At 49.9% G+C, this 20,133-nt stretch overlaps 1 long non-coding RNA gene across 1 annotated transcript; it reads left to right on the plus strand.

Annotated features, from left to right (window-relative positions):
• The first annotated feature begins 7,866 nt into the window (after positions 1 to 7,866).
• Positions 7,867 to 19,920, plus strand: LOC141264471 (uncharacterized). Its single transcript, XR_012319957.1, has 3 exons — positions 7,867 to 7,953; positions 8,795 to 8,877; positions 19,827 to 19,920. It is a non-coding gene; the product is annotated as an uncharacterized lncRNA (long non-coding RNA).
• Positions 19,921 to 20,133: the final 213 nt, after the last annotated feature.

A 20,133-nucleotide genomic window follows, 5' to 3' on the forward strand; every position in this document is an offset into this window, starting at 1 on the left:
GGACTGACTGACCACAACATTTACAATAGACTGTGGACTGACTGACTACAGCTTTTACAATAAACTGTGGATAAACTGACCACAGTCAATATCCCTGAGATAAGTAATTTTGGTCATAGTGTGTTATTGGTGTGTATAGCATGTAGCAGGAACATATTATCATATAGTTTGTCTTTTTACAAGTGAATGAATCCCAATGAGATGCTAAAATGTGAAATTTTTGTTTGTGGACTCCAAGAAGAGAATCAGAGGAATCACATAACAGGTAATTAATTCTCGTATTAATTACTGATAATCGTTGGTCTAGGCTTAAGTTCTAGACCTGCGGAGGTGTAATAACACCCACCTTCCTGATACATGACAATATACTGTATGTGTTTTTACAAATGTATATCTTCTTACACAACTACTAGTATAACACCATCATATCTTATGTACAGAGATAGGGAATATTTCCTCTCATTAACCTCTGTCTTCCAAATTGGGAATCCCCTCTTTTATTTCATAACATACACCTGCTCTTGACTCACTCCCAGGGCCGTGGGGTACTCGGCAGCCGGGCCTTATGACTGCTTTTGGGGAAGAGATCACAGTGGCTGGCCCGGACCGTGACCCAGGGCGGTCAGTGCAAAAAGGGGAATATTTATAGGGGATTTGTCGTGACGCCACCTGTGGTGTCTGGTGAGGATCACCAGCCCTGCGACAGTCCTCTGAGGCAGGTGTTAGGGCAGCTTGAGATAGAACGGCTCCCCACAGGTGGAGCAAGCCTCAGGGCAGTGTAGATGAATGGAGGTGCGCTGGGCGTTGTAGTGCAGGGAGGGAAATGGCGCCGGCGAAAGAAAGGAACGGAGGGAACTCAGTGCAGTCATCCAAGATTTACTCACAGTTCTTAGACTGTCCACAGGTGCACTGTACTTGTGCAAGCCTCCCGCATCGCACTACGTTCACCGGGCAGGGGTTCAGTCCTTCCTCAGGCAGCTCGGGTGTACCTGGCAGAACCCCACTTTCTTATGTGACTCTCTAGACCGACTTCACGCTGGGTGTTACGCCCTCCTGCCATGCGCTTCCCACTGTGAATCCTGTTCGGTTGCTGCGAGGTCCCTCTGTCCGTCGGAGTTGCACAGACCTGCTTGACCTTACTTGGATTGAAGTGGGGGGTTTGGCTTCCGGCTATAGAAGCCAGAAGCCTCCGGTTTTTCCAGCCGAGGCCTGAAGCTGCACGACTGGGCCAGGGGCCGGTCTCCTTCTTGCGGCCTAGATCCTCCTGACACTTGGCAGGTTCGGGGTGTTAGGGTGTTGCCTGCACTCGCCGTACCCCCCTAGGATCCCTTCTGCAGAACGGAGCTTACTCCCTGCTCCCCTCCTGGGCCTCTGTCCTAGGCCCTTGTAGTGGAGCAGAGCTCCTACAGAGACTCTGCTCCCAGACTGTTCCTCCGAACTGTCCCTACTCAACCAACCACTACTTTTTAAGATGTCTACCTTTTTATATATCTACTGTATGAGTGCTCCCCTAAACTACTTCCTCCACCCACACCCACTACTGGTTCCCCCTACCTTTGGGTTCCCCCCACCCCAGCCAGGGACAGGGCTCAGCAGAAAACTACATTGCGTCTTGCCCCTCCTGCTGGCCTGGGGTAGTGTAGTGTTGGATGTAGGTGTTGGGGTCCCGTGCAGCACTCCCTCCTTACCTGAGAGAAGGGAGACACCACACCTCTGGGTGTGGTGCAGTAACTCTGTCGCGACCGAACCCTCAGGGGCGCCACACTCTCAGCGGTGAAACAATCAAAACCGTGATTACACGAGACTGACCATAGCATTCACACTAGACCGCGAACTGACAGAATACAGCTTTGACACTAGGTGTGCATTGACTGAGCACAGTAGTTATACAAAACTCTGGAATTACTGACAACAACATATACAATAGACTGTGCAACGACTGTTGCTGGAACCTTGGCTTCAGCAGCCACCGGGGAAAAGGTGGACGCTGCAGGCACTGGGGTGGCCCCACCCTGGTAACATTGGATAGCAGTTGTTTCCAGGGGCTGCAGTCCTTTTATAGCCAAGTCCTTAAGGGTGTCAAAGGTGGCATCTGGATGATCCAGCGACCACCAACGCACAGTCCTGCTCTCCTCTTGAGACCTCAGTCCCCGGATAAACTGTTCCTTCAGCATTTTATTTTCATTATTGATGCTGGTTGGACTAACCTGTTTCAGAGCTCGCAGGGCCCCTTGTAAACGCCAGGCATAGTCCCGAACACTGTCCTCCGGTTGCTGAGAGCAGTTGTAGAACCTCATCCGGAGGTCTGTCTCAGTACGATTCTCAAAGACAGTCTGTAACTTTTTAAAGATTGCGGACACTGACTCCTGGTCTGCAGCCGACCAGGTTTCTACTTCTCGCTCCGCAGCACCAGTCAATTGTCCCAATACAACAGCGGCTCTTTGCTTGCCTGTCATAGAGTACATGTCCAGTATACCGCATATTTTCCTTTTGAATCCAGACAGGGTATCTGGTTTGCCGCTGTACTGGGGGAGCCACTTCGAACCAGGGATGTACGGTAGGGCCAGGGGTATGACAGGGGTTACAAGCCCTGCTGGTGGAGCGGCTGCTCCGGCCTGCTCGGCGCAGGGCGCGGGTTGATCATCAGGGCCGTTAACCGGTACTCCGGCGTTGTGCTGTTCTTCGGACATTCTGCCGCCCCCCTAGTGAACCGCGGCCTACCTTCTTTTCTTTTCTTCCGGTAGGCCGCAGATCCGCAGGTGGCGGTCTTCCTTCAGGACCTTGCGTCGTTTGCGTCCTACGTCAGAGCGCTCACCGGGGCTCCTCCCAGGACCTGGCGCTTCCTGGTTTGACGTCGAGGCGTGGGGCGTGTCCGGGGCTTCGCGCGCTTCAGCAGGTACTCCTCTCAGTTTCCCGCGGTTACGCCCTTCTTCCTGCTCAGCGGCACAAGAATGGCTGCGATCTTCGCCACAGTTAAATACACAGTTCTGATTAAAGGCGCACAGTACCCGGTGGCAACGGGCACAACACTCCGTCATTGCAGCGGGCACGGAATCCTGTTCGTGACGCCAGGAAGAGATGAGGCACCCAAGGGATGGGGACGACTCGGCGCCTGGGCCTTGTTGTTGCCTGATCTTGGGGGATGTCGCGGTGGTTGGCTCCCGGGCCCGTACCCTGGGGTCACTCTTAAAAGAAGGGGGAAAGTTATATGGGATAGGGAATGTTCATGACGCCACCTGTGGTATCTGGTGAGGATCACCAGCGCTGCGACAGTCCTCTGAGGCCAGTGTTCAGGCAGCTTAGTTGGTGCGGCTCCCCACAGGTGGAGCGGGGCCTCAGGGCAGCGTAAGTGTAGGGATGCAGGACAGAGGGGACCCAGCCGGGTCAGAGGAAGAATAGGCACACACACAGCAGTTCACTTCAGTACCTTTCCTGGTGGTGTTTCTGGCACGGTCCAGGGTACTTCAGGGTGAAGGGTGCATATCAGGACTCTCCCCAGTGAGCGGGTGTGGGGCCTCCTGTTCTTTGCCTTTCCTTGATAAGATTCTGACCTGCCTGGAGCTAGGCCTAACTTGGTCTCTGTCTTGCACCTGCTGACCTGGTGGTAGGGCCTTCTGTTGGAGATCACACTCCCTGGTCTCTTGGGGCTCCGTGACTCCTGGCCCTGGTATAACAATCAGCTTCTGGTGAACCTGGGACGTATAGTTCTCCAGGGGTTCCGGTTATTCCTGCTGGGGATATAGGCCCCCTGTAGGCGCGGACTCGGTGTCCGGTAAATGGTTTTGGGGTGAGCTGGTTAAGCTCCTCTGCCCCGCTATGTCGCTTGCTTACTCCACTCGCCTTCGGCCACGCTCGGGGCCTTCACTAGGCTTCACACGGGCAGTAGGCCTCGCTATTCTTCAACGCTCTTTTGGCATCGGCACGCCCTTGGCTCACTAACTCAAACTCTCTGAGTCTGCACTGAACTGACTGAGCTCCACTGCAGGCTAGCTTCTGCAGGAGCTCCTCTCAACAGACTGGCCTTCTCACAGACTGACCTTCTCACAGACTGCCTGCCTAACTCCACCCTCCAGTATATATATCCCTATCCGGGCTCCCTCTGGTGGTCTGAGGTGGTAGGGTGGAGGTGTGTGAATGCTACGAGGGCCTCTTGTGGAGAAGTCCGTCCATGCACCACTCTGGGATCTTTGGCACAAATGCGCAGCAGGGCGCCACACGAGCACAGTAATAATACAAACTGTGGACTGAATGTCTATATCATTTGCATTAGTCTTTGGACTGACTGACCACAACATTCACAATAGATTATAGACCGGCTCATCCCAGCACTAACAATAGTTGTAGAATTATTAACCACAGTATTTATGCTGAACTAAGGACCAACTGATTACAATATTTAAACTACACTGTGGACTGACTGATCACAGCATTTACAGTAGACTGTGGACTGACTGACTACAGCTTTTACAGTAAACTGTGGATAGACTAAGCACAGTCAATATCCCTGAGATATGCAATTTTGGCCCTAGTGTGTTATACTTATTGGTGTGTATAGAATGTAGCAGGAACATATTATCATATAGTTTGTCTTTTTACAGGTGACTGAATCCCAATGAGATAGTAGAACGTGCAATTTTTGTTTGTGGACATCAAGAAGAGAATCAGAGGAATCACATAACAGGTAATTAATTCTCGTATTAATTACTGATAATCGTTGGTCTAGGCTTAAGTTCTAGACCTGCGGAGGTGTAATAACACCCACCTTCCTGATACATGACAATATACTGTATGTGTTTTTACAAATGTATATCTTCTATACACAACTTCTAGTATAACACCACCATATCTCAGGTACAGAGATAGGGAATATTTCCTCTCATTATCCTCTGTCTTCCAAATTGGGAATCCCCTCTTATATTTTATAACATACACCTGCTCTCAGCGGTGAAACAATCAATACCGTGATTACACGAGACTGACCACAGCATTCACACTAGACCGCGGACTGACAGAATACAGCATTGACACTAGGTGGGCATTGACTGAGCACAGTAGTTATGCAAAACTCTTTAATTACTGACCACAACAAGTACAATAGACTGTGCAACGACTGACCATAGCATTTACACTAGGTGTGGACCGAACGAGCACAGTAATAATACAGACTGTGGACTGACTGTCTATATCATTTTCACTAGTCTGTGGACTGACTGACCACAACATTCACAATAGATTATAGACCGGCTCATCCCAGCACTAACATTAGTTGTGGACTTATTAACCACAGTATTTATGCTGAACTAAGGACCGACTGATTGCAATATTTACACTACACTGTGGACTGACTGACCACAACATTTACAGTAGACTGTGGACTGACTGACTACAGGTTTTACAATAAACTGTGGATAGACTGACCACAGTGAATATCCCTGAGATAAGTAATTTTGGTCATAGTGTGTTATTGGTGTGTATAGCATGTAGCAGGAACATATTATCATACTAGATGGTTGCCCGATTCTAACGCATCGGGTATTCTAGAATATGCCCCATGCAGGATGTGACTCCCCCCCCCCTATATAATGCGACATGCAGGATGTCACATCCCCCGTCCGTTATAATACCCCATGCTGGATGTGACATCCAGCCCTCCCTTATAATACCCCATGCAGGATGTCACATCCCCCCCATAGTGCCCCATGCAGGATGTGACAACCCCCCCTCCCTTATAATGCCCCATACAGGATGTCACATCCCCCCCTATATAATACCCCATGCAGGATGTCACATCCCCCCCATAGTGCCCCATGGAGGATGTCACAACCTCCTTCCCTTATAATGGCCCCTCCACGATGTTACACTTCCCCACCCCACCATTTAATGCCCTATGGCCCCATACAATAAAAAAAAAAAAAAATCCAATACTCACCTCACTTGTCAGCTGCTACTCTGGACTCCAGCGTAGCCCGCATGTTCCGGCTGTGCGCTGTGACCGGTCAGGAGAGAGCGCGGTGTAAAGACGTCACCGCGCTCTCTGACCTGACACGTCACACAGGAACTGCTGCGCAGGCACGGGGAGGGGTAAGTATGGCGCCGGGTGCCGGGGTCCTGAGCGAGCGGGGGGGGGAGGAGAGGGGAGGGGAGAGGAGGAGAGGGGAGGGGTAAGTATGGCGCCGGGTGCCGGGGTCCTGAGCGAGCGGGGGGAGGGACAGGAGGAGAGGGGAGGAGAGGAGGGGAGGAGAGAGTAGAGGAGGGGAGGAGAGGGGAGGGGCGTCACTTTTACCGTCCGGAGATAAGCGGCCGTAGCCGCTGATCTCCCGACAGTAGCCGCATGGGGGTCAGCGGCGCCTCCGGTTGGGGGACGTATGCTGCGAGCAGCCGGCGTCATCTCCCAGCTGCATCGCCGCTGACCTCCGTGCGGCAGATCAGCCGCTAACGGCCGCCATCTTTTTGTGAAATGCCGTGTCGCTGATTGGCCATGGCCGGACCAATCAGCGACGCGGGATTTCCTGGACAGACAGACAGACAGACAGACGGGATAAGACAATTATATAGATAGATAGTTTGTCTTTTTACAGGTGAATGAATCCAAATGATATATTAGAACGTGAAATTTTTGTTTGTGGACTTGAAGAAGAGAATCAGAGGAATCACATAACAGGTAATTAATTCTCGTATTAATTACTGATAATCGTTGGTCTAAGCTTAAGTTTTAGACCTGCGGAGGTGTAATAACACCCACCTTCCTGATACATGACAATATACTGTATGTGCTTTTACAAATGTATATCTTCTGTACAGAACTCCTAGTATAACACCACCATATCTCAGGTACAGAGATAGGGAACATTTCTTCTCATTAACCTCTGTCTTCCAAATTGGGAACTTATTGATGTGTATTGCATGTAGCAGGAAGATATTATCATATAGTTTGTCTTTTTACAGGTGACTGAATGCCAGTGAGATATTAGAACGTTAAATTTTTGTTTGTGGACTCCAAGAAGAGAATCAGGGGAATTGCATAACAGGTAATTAATTCTCGTATTAATTACTGATAATCATTGGTCTAAGCTTAAGTTTTAGACCTGCGGAGGTGTAATAACACCCACCTTCCTGATACATGACAATATACTGTATGTGTTTTTTCAAATGTATGTCTTCTATACACAACTCCTAGTATAACACCACCATATCTTATGTACAGAGATAGGGAATATTTCCTCTCATTAACCTCTGTCTTCCAAATTGGGAATCCCCTCTTATATTTCATAACATACACCTGCTCTCAGCGGTGAAACAATCAAAACCGTGATTACACGAGACTGACCAGAGCATTCACACTAGACCGCGGATTGACAGAGCACAGCATTTACACTAGGTGTGCATTGACTGAGCATAGTAGTTATACAATACTCTGGAATTACTGACAACAACATTTACAATAGACTGTGCACCGACTGACCATAGCATTTACACTAGGTGTGGACCGACCGAGCACAGTAATAATACAAGACTGTTGACTAACTGTCTATATCATTGGCACTAGTCTGTGGACTGACTGACCACAACATTCACAATAGATTATAGACCGGCTCATCCCAGCGCTAACACTAGTTGTGGACTTATTTACCACAGTATTTATGCTGAACTAAGGACCGACTGATTACAATATTTACACTACACCATGGACTGACTGACCACAACATTTACAGTAGACTGTGGACTGACTGACTACAGCTTTTACAATAAACTGTGGATAGACTGACCACAGTCATTATCCCCCTGAGATAAGTAATTTTGGTCATAGTGTGTTATTGGTGTGTATAGCATGTAGCAGGAACATATTATCATATAGTTTGTCTTTTTACAGGTGAATGAATCCCAGTGTGGTATTAGAACGTAAAATTTTCGCTAGTGGACTTGAAGAAGCGAAACAGAGGAATCACATAACAGGTAATTAATTCTCGTATTAATTACTGATAATTGTTGGTTTGGGCTTAAGTTCTAGACCTGCGGAGGTGTAATAACACCTTCCTGATACATGACAATATACTGTATGTGTTTTTTCAAATGTATATCTTCTATACATAACTACTAGTATAACACTACCATATCTCAGGTACAGAGATAGGGGACATTTCTTCTCATTATCCTCTGTCTTCCAAATTTGGAATCCCTTCTTATGCTTCATAACATACACCTGCTCTCAGCAGTGAAAGTATCAATACAGTGATTACATGAGACTGACCACTGCATTCACCCTAGACCCCGGACTGACAGAACACAGCATTTACACTAGGTGTGCATTGACTGAGCACAGTAGTTATACAATATTCTGGAATGACTGACCACAATATTTATAATAAGCTGTGCACCGACTGACCATAACATTTACACTAGGTGTGGACCGACCGAGCACAGTAATAATACAGACTGTGGACTGACTGTCTATATCATTTGCACTAGTCTTTGGACTGAATGACCACAACATTCACAATAGATTATAGACCGGCTAATCCCAGCACTAATACTAGCTGTGGACTTATTAACCACAGTATATATACTGAACTAAGGACCGACTGATTACAATATTTACACTACACTGTGGACTGACTGACCACAACATTTACAGTAGACTGTGGACTGACTGACTACAGCTTTTACAATAAACTGTGGATAGACTAAGCACAGTCATTATCCCTGAGATAAGTAATTTTGGCCCTAGTGTGTTATACTTGTTGGTGTGTATTGCATGTAGCAGGAACATATTATCATATAGTTCGTCTTTTTACAGGTGACTGAATCCCAGTGAGATATGAGACCGTGAAATTTTTGTTTGTGGACTCCAAGAAGAGAATCAGGGGAATTGCATAACAGGTAATTAATTCTCGTATTAATTACTGATAATCGTTGGTCTAGGCTTAAGTTCTAGATCTGCGGAGGTGTAATAACACCCACCTTCCTGATACATGACAATATACTGTATGTGTTTTTTCAAGTGTATATCTTCTTACACAACTCCTAGTATAACACCACCATATCTTAGGTACAGAGATAGGGAATATTTCCTCTCATTAACCTCTGTCTTCCAAATTGGGAATCCCCTCTTATATTTCATAACATATGACCAGCCCAGGGGATGGGGATGACTCGGTACCCGGGCCTTTGCCTGGCCTTGAGGATGTCGCGGTGGTCGTCTCCCGGGCCCGTACCCTGGGGTCACTCTTTAAAAAGGGGCTAATAGGTTTCTTAGTTTTATAAAAGTTCGTGACGCCACCTGTGGCTTCTGGTGAGAATCACCAGCGCTGCGCAGTCCACTGAGGCCGATGATAAGGCAGCTCAATGGTATAGCTCCCCACAGGTGTTGCTGGGCCTCAGGGCAGCGTACGGAGAGGGGGATGCAGGACAGGTGAAACCCAGCCGAGTCAGAGCAAGAACAGGGACAGACACGATAGTCACTTCAGTACCTTTTACTGATGGAAATTCAGGCACATCCTGGAGCACTGTAGGGTGAAGGGTGCATATCAGGATCCTCCCCAATGGGCCGGTGTAGGGCCTCCTGTTACTTGCCTCTGCGTAGTAAGTTTCTGACCTGCCTGGAGCTAGGCCTAACTTTGTCTCTGTCCTGCGCTGGCTGACCTTGTGGTAGGGCCTTTTCTTGGAATACACGCTCCTCAGCTTGCAGGGCCTATGTGTTTCCCGACTCTATTACGTATCAGCACTTTAGCGATCCTGGGACTTGTAGTTCTCCAGGGATTCCGGTTATGCCTCACTGGGTCGTAGAGATCCCGTAAGCTCGGACCCGGTGTCCGGTACCTGCTTCGGGGTGAGCCGGTTAAGCTCCTCTGCCCCCTATGTACTAACTCTCCACTCGCCTTCGGCTTACCTTGGCCCTCACTAGGCTATACACACTAACGGCAGCTTGCCGCGCTTCACCGATCTTATGGCGCCGGCACACCTAAAGCTCACTATTCTGAGCTACAACTCAACTGAGATCAACTCTGCATTCAGACCTGTACTTGCTGAACTCAACTGCCTGGCTCCACCTTCCCTATTTATATCCCTAACGGGCTCCCTCTGCTGGTCTGAGGTGGAAAGTGGAGATGTGTGAATGTTTATGGGGGCCTCTTGTGGAGGAATCCATCAATGCACTCTTCTAGGATCTGTGATACCAAGCGCAGCTGGGCGTCACATTCCCCCCTAGCAAAGCTCAGTACTCCCGGGCTAAAGTACATTTTTTTAACAACAATAAGCATTAACAATCTTCCCTTTATGGGAGGCACATTTCTTAAACGTTGCATAACAATATTAACAAGTACAAAGCGTCCTCAGAATTCAAGTCTCTTTTGGTGAGGTTCCCAGACAGGATGTCCATCTCACAGGGTAGAGTACTTGGTGGTTTGAGGGACCTGTCTCAAACCCTCATTGTAGGTCCTGCGGTGGCTGCAAGGCATGAAGATCCCGAGTTGGCCCTTCAATAGAGCCACTCCAGACAGGTTTTCCTTCTGAGGTCACCTAAAGGGGCACTCCAGGGAGTGCAATTATATACAAAAAGCAGTTTTTGGGCTGCACATAGTCCTCAGCCACGCAGTTCTTTATGCAAACAATAAAGGAATTAATAAAGTAAAGTGTCCATGCCACTTGAACTGTTCAATAATAAAGCAAAGCACAAAATAATATACATATGCATGAAAATGCACAATAATACAGTACATTATGTAATGCACACGCCCGGCTTGACTGGCGTGTGCATGTTTATGTAGTGATTCCACTGTGCAATGAACCGGAGAGTGCCTGGAGGGGCATAACTAAGTATCTGCCCGATCCGACCAAGGTCGCACGACGGCATACGACGCCAGTGCACCAGGGAGGAACCGAGCAGAGGAACCAGGGTCTACTCCAGGTCAGACTCCGGACATGGCTGTTGACCCACACCGGGGAATACAGGAACAGGCAGACTAGAGTGCAGGCTGGGTAGGGTCCAGTACAGACTGGGAGACAAATTCAAAACCGCAGATGCGGTGGACAGGGCAGAGCAAAGCGAAAACCGCAGACGCGGTGGACAGAGCTGAGCAAAGCGAAAACCGCAGACGCGGTGGACAGAGCTGAGCAAAGCGAAAACCGCAGACGCGGTGGACAGAGCTGAGCAAAGCGAAAACCGCAGACGCGGTGGACTGAGCTGAGCAAAGCAAAAACCGCAGACGCGGTGGACAGAGCTGAGCAAAGCGAAAACCGCAGACGCGGTGGACAGAGCTGAGCAAAGCGAAAACCGCAGACGCGGTGGACAGGGCTGAGCAAAGCGAAAACCGCAGACGCGGTGGACAGAGCTGAGCAAAGCGAAAACCGCAGACGCGGTGGACAGAGCTGAGCAAAGCGAAAACCGCAGACGCGGTGGACAGAGCTGAGCAAAGCGAAAACCGCAGACGCAGTGGACAGAGCTGAGCAAAGCGAAAACCGCAGACGCGGTGGACTGAGCTGAGCAAAGCAAAAACCGCAGACGCGGTGGACAGAGCTGAGCAAAGCGAAAACCGCAGACGCGGTGGACAGAGCTGAGCAAAGCGAAAACCGCAGACGCGGTGGACAGGGCTGAGCAAAGCGAAAACCGCAGACGCGGTGGACAGAGCTGAGCAAACCGAAAACCGCAGACGCGGTGGACAGAGCTGAGCAAAGCGAAAACCGCAGACGCGGTGGACAGAGCTGAGCAAAGCGAAAACCGCAGACGCGGTGGACAGAGCTGAGCAAAGCGAAAACCGCAGACGCGGTGGACAGAGCTGAGCAAAGCGAAAACCGCAGACGCGGTGGACAGAGCTGAGCAAACCGAAAACCGCAGACGCGGTGGACAGAGCTGAGCAAACCGAAAACCGCAGACGCGGTGGACAGAGCTGAGCAAAGCGAAAACCGCAGACGCGGTGGACAGAGCTGAGCAAACCGAAAACCGCAGACGCGGTGGACAGAGCTGAGCAAACCGAAAACCGCAGACGCGGTGGGGACAGGGCTCTGTACACACGGAACAGACTAGAAGGAAAAGGCAGAACTAGATACCCACAGGGTACTTGCAGAGAAGTAGCGAGTGGACCACAAACTCACAAACGGAAGTACAGTGACAACGAGCAGGAGTTAGGTACGAGTTCAGACTCTGCAGAAAAAGAAAAAGTACGGACATAGAGAAAAACAAAACAGGCTAGGAGAGTATTCAGACAAGAACAGACACAGCAGCAAGATACAGGAGCGGGTTCACACAGGCCTGGAAATACAGCCTCCAGGATAAGCAGAAGACAACAGGCTAGAAGATAATACAGACAGGACACAGTTCAGACACGGGAACTGATACCGAAGGCAGGAAACATAAACGGGACCTGGCATATCAGTAACCAAAGGCCAACTGACAGAACACAATGCTCAGGCAGGGATTCATTGGAGCAGCTGGGTTAAATACCAGATGGCAGACAGCAATAGGCTGAGGACGCACAAGGGGTGTGTCTGCAGCAGGTACAAAAAGCAGGAAGTGATCGGGCGCCGCCCTTAAGCAGCAGACACAGAGGCAAACAGACAGCATGGAGGAAAGCCAGGCTAGCAAACTGGACTGGAGATCAAGTGCGCGCTCTTGCACAGTGGGAGATGGACCACTATGCAAGGACGCCGCCAGGTATGTTACACATTACAATTTAATACGCAATACCCCAGGGGTAACTATCTATATTTTCAGAAATTTGACTATTTTACTGCTTGTACCTGACAGGGGGTTGACCTCGCGTGCTACGTGTTGATCTGCGTAGTACCGGTATGCGTGAAGTACTAGTAGGCTACATAACTGTTTTGACCTCACTACTGGACTAGCAAGCATACCATTGGCTGGGACTTCTTGCTCTGTTCCAACCGGGGATCCTTCTCCGGGGATTCTGCTTGAGCAGGCTCTTCTTCAGCACTTATAGGTTCTTCTTGCTGTGGGTAGAAGGTGATTACAGGGATGACTACTGCTCCTCCTAGTTGGGGCCAATCTGCCGGGAAATCTCCTAAGTCAGTGTGGATCACTGCTTCTTTAGGCTCCTCCGAGATAATGAGAGGTGCTTCTTCTTGGGGTTTCAGTAAGTCTGGACACAACTTTAGGTGGTCCCTGGACACTGTAGCAGACGTTCTTCCTCCATCTCGACTGATTATGCAAGTCTTCTTGTTATCAAATCTTGACGGTAACACAGTGTAGGGTTCTCTCTCCCACTGGTCATCAAGTTTGTGATTTCGTCTTTTCCTTTTCAATACTGTTTCACCAGGTGTGAAGGGTTCTGCTGGCGCGTTTTTGTTGTAGTGCGCCTCCTGCTTTTCTCTCACCCGAGTGAGACTGTCCTCGACACAGGCTTGTACCCTCCTGTACTGCTCTTGTCTGGTCGTGTCCCAGTCCTCAGTAGTCATATCAGCTTCAGGCTCAACAACACCAAGCTCCCGATCCATGGGCAGCTTTCCTGGCCTTGCCCGCATGAGATATGCCAGAGTGCAATTGGTGGAACTTACTGGTATATGATTATACAGATCTACTAGGTCAGGTAGTAGGTCTGGCCACTGATTTCTCTCCTCAAGTGATATGGTCTTTAGCAGGTCTATGATGATGTTATTCATCTTCTCACAGAGACCATTGGTTTGTGGGTGGTACGGTGTAGTTCTTATCTTCTTACACCCGTAGAGATGGCAGAACTCCTTGAACAACTCAGCCTCAAAGGCTGGGCCTTGGTCCATCAGCACCTGCTCAGGATAACCATGTGGTCTACAGAAATACGCTTGGAACGTCTTTGCTGCTGTCTCTGCCGTCAGGTCTTTGACGGGGGCGACCACCTGGAAACGTGAGCAGTGGTCCACCATGGTCAGAGCATAAGAATACCCTGACCTGCTGGGGGACAGCTTGACATGGACCACGGCCATGATCTCCAGGGGTCGAGTCGTCTTAATGGGTTGCAGGGGTGCCTTCTGGCTGCTGTAGTCTTTTCTTCTAAGGCCACAGGGTCCACAGTCCCGGCACCACCTCTCAATGGAGCTGCGCATTCCTACCAGTAGAATCAACACTTCAGCAGGGTCTCTAGCTTTTTCCAGCCAAAGTGCCCCGCCTGATCGTGGTAAACTTCTAATACCATCTGGATGTCTGTCTTCGGGACCACTATCTGCCATACCATCTCATGGGTTTTTGGATTAACGTACCTCCGGCACAACTTCTCACGGTAGATAAACAGCCGTTCCAGAGCTGCTTTGCTTGGAGAGACGCTTCCTTCTCCAGGGAGGAACCTTCTTGGGTTATCAGCTCCTTGAAGCGGCTGACAACCGGGTCACTGTCCTGGGTCTCTTTCCAGCTGTGGTGAGGCAGGGGGTTTAACGTCTTTCCACGCTGCCTCCTGGAGGCGCGTTGCTTGTGGATCATCCCAGTCCGGTGAAAGGAAGGTAGCTCAATCTCTTCCAGGTCATCCATTTCTTCTTCTGTGTCTGACTGGTGAGGCATCCTGGACAGGGCATCGGCGTTCGCGTTCTTGCGGCCCGCCCGGTATTTAATTGTGAATTGATAATTTGACAGCCAAGCCATCCATCGTTGTTCCAGTGCTCCTAGCTTAGCTGTTTCAAGATGGGTCAAGGGGTTGTTATCAGTGAAGGCAGTGAACTTACTGAAGGCCAGGTAGTGCTTAAACCTTTCAGTGATGGCCCAGACCAAGGCCAGGAACTCCAACTTAAAGCTGCTATAGTTCTCTGGGTTTCTCTCAGTCGGGCGGAGCTTCCTGCTTGAGTATGCGATCACTCTCTCTTGGCCATTCTGCTTCTGACTTAAGACAGCGCCCAGCCCTTCGTTGCTGGCATCTGTATACAGCAGGAACGGTTGGCTGTAGTCAGGGTAGGCTAGGATCTCATCGCCTGTCAGGATCTCCTTCATCTCCTGAAACGACTCGGCTTACTCCCTACCCCAGTGGAATGGGGGATTTCTGCCTTTGGGGGACTGCCCTACCAGGAGGTCTTGCAGAGGAGCTGCTTTCTTGGTGTAGTCTTTTACAAACCTCCGGTAGTGCCCTACTAGTCCCAAGAACTGACGCACCTCTTTGAGGTTCTTCGGCACCGGCCACTTCTGGATGGCAGTGACCTTCTCCGGGTCTGGTGCTACCCCTTCCGGACTGACAATGTGCCCCAGGTACTGTACCTTTCTCTTGAGCAGGTGGCACTTTGAGGGCTTCAACTTCATCCCGTACCGGGACAATGACTCAAATACCTCTGCCAGGTGTTTCAAGTGGTCCTCGTACGTTCTGGAGTACACTATTACATTGTCCAGGTAAAGTAACACAGTCTCGAAGTTGCGGTGTCCCAGGCAGCACTCCATCAATCAATACTGTTGAACTCGCAGAGTCCCATCGGGGTAGTGAAGGCCGTCTTTTCCCAATCCTCCTCAGCCACAGCTACCTGCCAGTACCCACTAGTGAGGTCAAGGGTGGAAAAGTAATTTGCAGACTTTAAGGCAGCTAGGGACTCCTCTATGCGTGGTAAAGGGTATGCATCTTTATGTGTAATGCGATTTACTTGACAGTAATCTACACACATTCTCATGCTCCCGTCCTTTTTCCTAACTAGAACTAGGGGAGCTGCCCAGGGACTACAACTGTCCCTTACTACTCCCGCCTTTCTCATGTCGTGCAACATTTCCTTAGCCTTCTGGTAGTGTGCTGGTGGTATAGGCCTGTAACGTTCTTTGATGGGTGGATGGTCACCTGTGGGGATATGGTGTTGAACCCCCTTAATCCTCCCGAAGTCAAGTGGATGTTTACTGAACACCTGCGAGTATTCTTGAACCACCCGGTGTACACCCTATTTCTGATGGGCTGGAGTGGTGTCTGTCCCAACATGGAGCTGTTGACACCAATCCTCCACCTGGGTTGCAAGGTCATTATCCTCCACTTCATCTGGTGAGGTTAAGGACTCCGCCTTGTGAATGCAGTTGTTATTTACAGCATGTAATTTGGCGACAGTGGCATAACGTGGCAATCTGACCTCATCTTCCCCACAGTTGAGAAGACGGACGGGCACCCTCCCATTGCACATATCCACCACTCCTCTGGCGGTTAAGAGTGTGGGTCTGTGCTCAGAGCAAAGGGGTTCTACTACCGCCTGGTAGCTCTGTCCTCTAAGACCTATGGCAGCTCTACACCAGATGAGCATTTCACTCATTGTGGGGATGACAATGGGTATGGGGTCCATTACCCGCACACTACCGATTTCACCTTCTGTTAACCTTACTTGCTGTTGGTACATCAGGACTCGGATCTCCTTCTGCAGCGCCCTCCTCTGTCTTGGTCTGGCCGTGTCAGCTATCTGTTTGAGCAAGAACACAACTTCTCCCAAACAGTTACCAACAATGTTAGTGCCAAGTACCATATACGGGCTGGCGTCATCAGGATTAGTCTCTACTACAATTAGCCCCTGGTCCTTCAGCTCCACTCTCCCCACTTTTACAGTGACATTCTTAACCCCGATTAGGTTAAGGGGGAGTCCATTTGAGGAATAAACAGAAAGATTTGGAGCTGGCGGACGTAGGTCGTCCATGGACCAGAACCTCTTGTAGAGGACGTCAGGCATGATGGTTACCTGAGATCCTGTGTCCAGCAGAGCGTGCATCGGGATCCCGTCCAACACAATGGACAGGGAAGGTCTTCCTCCGACGAACCTGTTGTACCAGTCTGATGGGCCTGGGGAGTTTACTCCTGGGTGTCGGCCCTCGGCCCCAGGGTTTTCTCGTTTAAAGGAGAATTCTGGGCCTTGTGTCCGGTCTTGCAGCAGCGGTAGCAGGTAGGGTCTTTCTGTGGACGGCTCTGGTCACTGGTCCTCATAGAGGGTGTTGTTGGCCTCCTCCTCTTTCGCATCCAGGGGACATCCTCAGGGCTATCGGCTAACAGGATTTTCCCTCCTTCCTCGGGCTCCGTCCGCAGCGGCAGAGCACTCAGCACAGTGGTCAGGGTTTTGCTCAACTGACGCACCTCAGAGCGCAGATTGTCCAGTTCTCTAGGGGACGTTGCTGGAACCTTAGCTTCAGCAGCCACTGAGGAAAAGGTGGGTGTAGCAGGTACTGGGGTAGCCCCACCCTGGTAACATTGGATGGCATTTGTTTCCAGGGGCTGCAGTCCTTTTATAGTCATGTCCTTAAGATTGTCAAAGGTGGCATCTAGATGATCCAAGGACCACAAACGCACAGTCCTGCTCTCCTCTGGAGACCTCAGTCCCCGGACAAACTGTTCCTTCAGCATTTTGTTTTCATTTCCTATGCTGGTCGGACTAACCTGTTTCAGAGCCCGCAGGGCCCCTTGTAGACGCCAGGCGCAGTCCCGAACATTGTCCTCCGGCTGTTGAGAACAGTTGTAGAACCTCATCCGGAGGTCCGCCTCAGTAAGATCCTCAAAGACAGTCTGTAGTTTTTGAAATATTGTGGACACTGACTCCTGGTCTGCGGCCGACCATTTTTCCACTTCCCGCTCCGCAGCACCGGTCAGTTGTCCTAATACAACGGCGGCTCTTTGTTTTCCTGTCATAGGGTACATGTCCAAGATACCGCATATCTTCCATTTAAATCCAGACAGGGTATCTGGTTTGCCGTTGTTCTGTGGAAGCCACTTTGCTCCAGGAATGTACGGTAGAGTTATGGGAATGACAGGAGTTACAGGCGCTGCTGGTGGAGCGGCCGCCTCGGCCTGCTCGGCGTCGGGCGCGGGTTGGACATCAGGGCCGTTGACCGGTATTCCGGCGTTATGCTGCTCATCGGACATTCTGGTGCACCCCTAGCTAACCGTGACCTACCTTCTTTTCTTTTCTTCCGGTAGGCCGCAGCTCCGCAGGTGACGGTCGCCTTCAGGACCTTAAGTCGCTTGCGTCCTACGGCAGAGCGATCGGCGACGCTCCTTACAGGACCTGACGCTTCCTGGTTTGGCGTCAAGGCGTGGGGCGTGTCTGGGGCTTCACGCTCTTTTGTAGATACGCCCCTCAGTTTCCCGCGGTTACGCCCTTTTTCTCGCTCGGCGGCCCAGCAATGGCGGCACTCTTCACCACAGTCAAATATACTGTTCACTTCAATAAAGGCGCACAGTACCCGGTGGCAACGGGCATAACAGTCTGTTGTCGCAGCGGGCACGAGATCCTGTTCGTGACGCCAGGAGAGATGACCAGCTCAGGGGATGGGGATGACTCGGTACCCGGGCCTTTGCCTGGCCTTGGGGATGTCGCGGTGGTCGGCTTCCGGGCCCGTACCCTGGGGTCACTCTTTAAAAAGGGGCTAATAGGTTTCTTAGTTTTATAAAAATTTGTGACGCCACCTGTGGCTTCTGGTGAGAATCACCAGCGCTGCGCAGTCCACTGAGGCCGATGATAAGGCAGCTCAATGGTATAGCTCCCCACAGGTGGAGCTGGGCCTCAGGGCAGTGTACGGAGAGGGGGATGCAGGACAGGTGAGACCCAGCCGGGTCAGAGCAAGAACAGGGACAGACACGATAGTCACTTCAGTACCTTTTACTGATGAAAATTCAGGCACGTTCCGGAGCACTGTAGGGTGAAGGGTGCATATCAGGATCCTCCCCAATGAGCGGGTGTAGGGCCTCCTGTTACTTGCCTCTGCGTAGTAAGTTTCTGACCTGCCTGGAGCTAGGCCTAACTTTGTCTCTGTCCTGCGCTGGCTGACCTTGTGGTAGGGCCTTTTCTTGGAATACACGCTCCTCAGCTTGCGGGGCCTATGTGTTTCCCGGCTCTATTACGTATCAGCACTTTAGCGATCCTGGGACTTGTAGTTCTCCAGGGATTCCGGTTATGCCTCACTGGGTCGTAGAGATCCCGGTAAGCTCGGACCCGGTGTCCGGTACCTGCTTCGGGGTGAGCCGGTTAAGCTCCTCTGCCGCCTATGTACTAACTCTCCACTCGCCTTCGGCTTACCTTGGCCCTCACTAGGCTATACACACTAACGGCAGCTTGCCGCGCTTCACCGATCTTATGGCGCCGGCACACCTAAAGCTCACTATTCTGAGCTACAACTCAACTGAGCTCAACTCTGCATTCAGACCTGTACTTGCTGAACTCAACTGCCTGGCTCCACCTTCCCTATTTATATCCCTAACGGGCTCACTCTGCTGGTCTGAGGTGGAAGGTGGAGATGTGTGAATGTTTATGGGGGCCTCTTGTGGAGGAATCCATCAATGCACTTTTCTAGGATCTGTGATACCAAGCGCAGCTGGGCGTCACACATACACCTGCTCTGAGCGGTGAAACAATCAATACCGTGATTACACGAGACTGACCAGAGCATTCACTCTAGACCACGGACTGACAGAACACAGCATTTACACTAGGTGTGCATTGGCTGAGCACAGTAGTTATACAATACTCTGGAATGACTGACCACAACATGTACAATAGACTGTGCAACGACTGACTATAGCATTTACGCTAGGCGTGGACCGACCAAGCACAGTAATAATGCAGACTGTGGACTGACTGTCTATATCATTTGCACTAGTCTGTGGACTGACTAATCACAACATTCACAATAGATTATAGACCGGCTCATCCCAGCACTAACATTAGTTGTGGACTTATTAACTACAGTATTTATGCTGAACTAAGGACCAACTGATTGCAATATTTACACTACACCGTGGACTGACTGACCACAACATTTACAGTAGACTGTGGACTGACAGACTACAGCTTTTACAATAAACTGTGGATAGACTGAACACAGTCAATATCCCTGAGATAAGTAATTTTGGTCATAGTGTGTTATTGGTGTGTATAACATGTAGCAGGAACATATTATCATATAGTTTGTCTTTTTACAGGTGAATGAATCCAAATGATATATTAGAACGTGAAATTTTTGTTTGTGGACTTGAAGAAGAGAATCAGAGGAATCACATAACAGGTAATTAATTCTCGTATTAATTACTGATAATCGTTGGTCTAAGCTTAAGTTTTAGACCTGCGGAGGTGTAATAACACCCACCTTCCTGATACATGACAATATACTGTATGTGTTTTTTCAAATGTATATCTTCTGTACAGAACTCCTAGTATAACACCACCATATCTCAGGTACAGAGATAGGGAACATTTCTTCTCATTAACCTCTGTCTTCCAAATTGGGAA

Source organism: Phyllobates terribilis, unplaced genomic scaffold (genome assembly GCF_046119375.1).
Source record: "Phyllobates terribilis strain yellow unplaced genomic scaffold, ASM4611937v1 Scaffold_4__5_contigs__length_816908805, whole genome shotgun sequence".
In the NCBI taxonomy this organism is placed as follows: Eukaryota; Metazoa; Chordata; class Amphibia; order Anura; family Dendrobatidae; genus Phyllobates; species Phyllobates terribilis.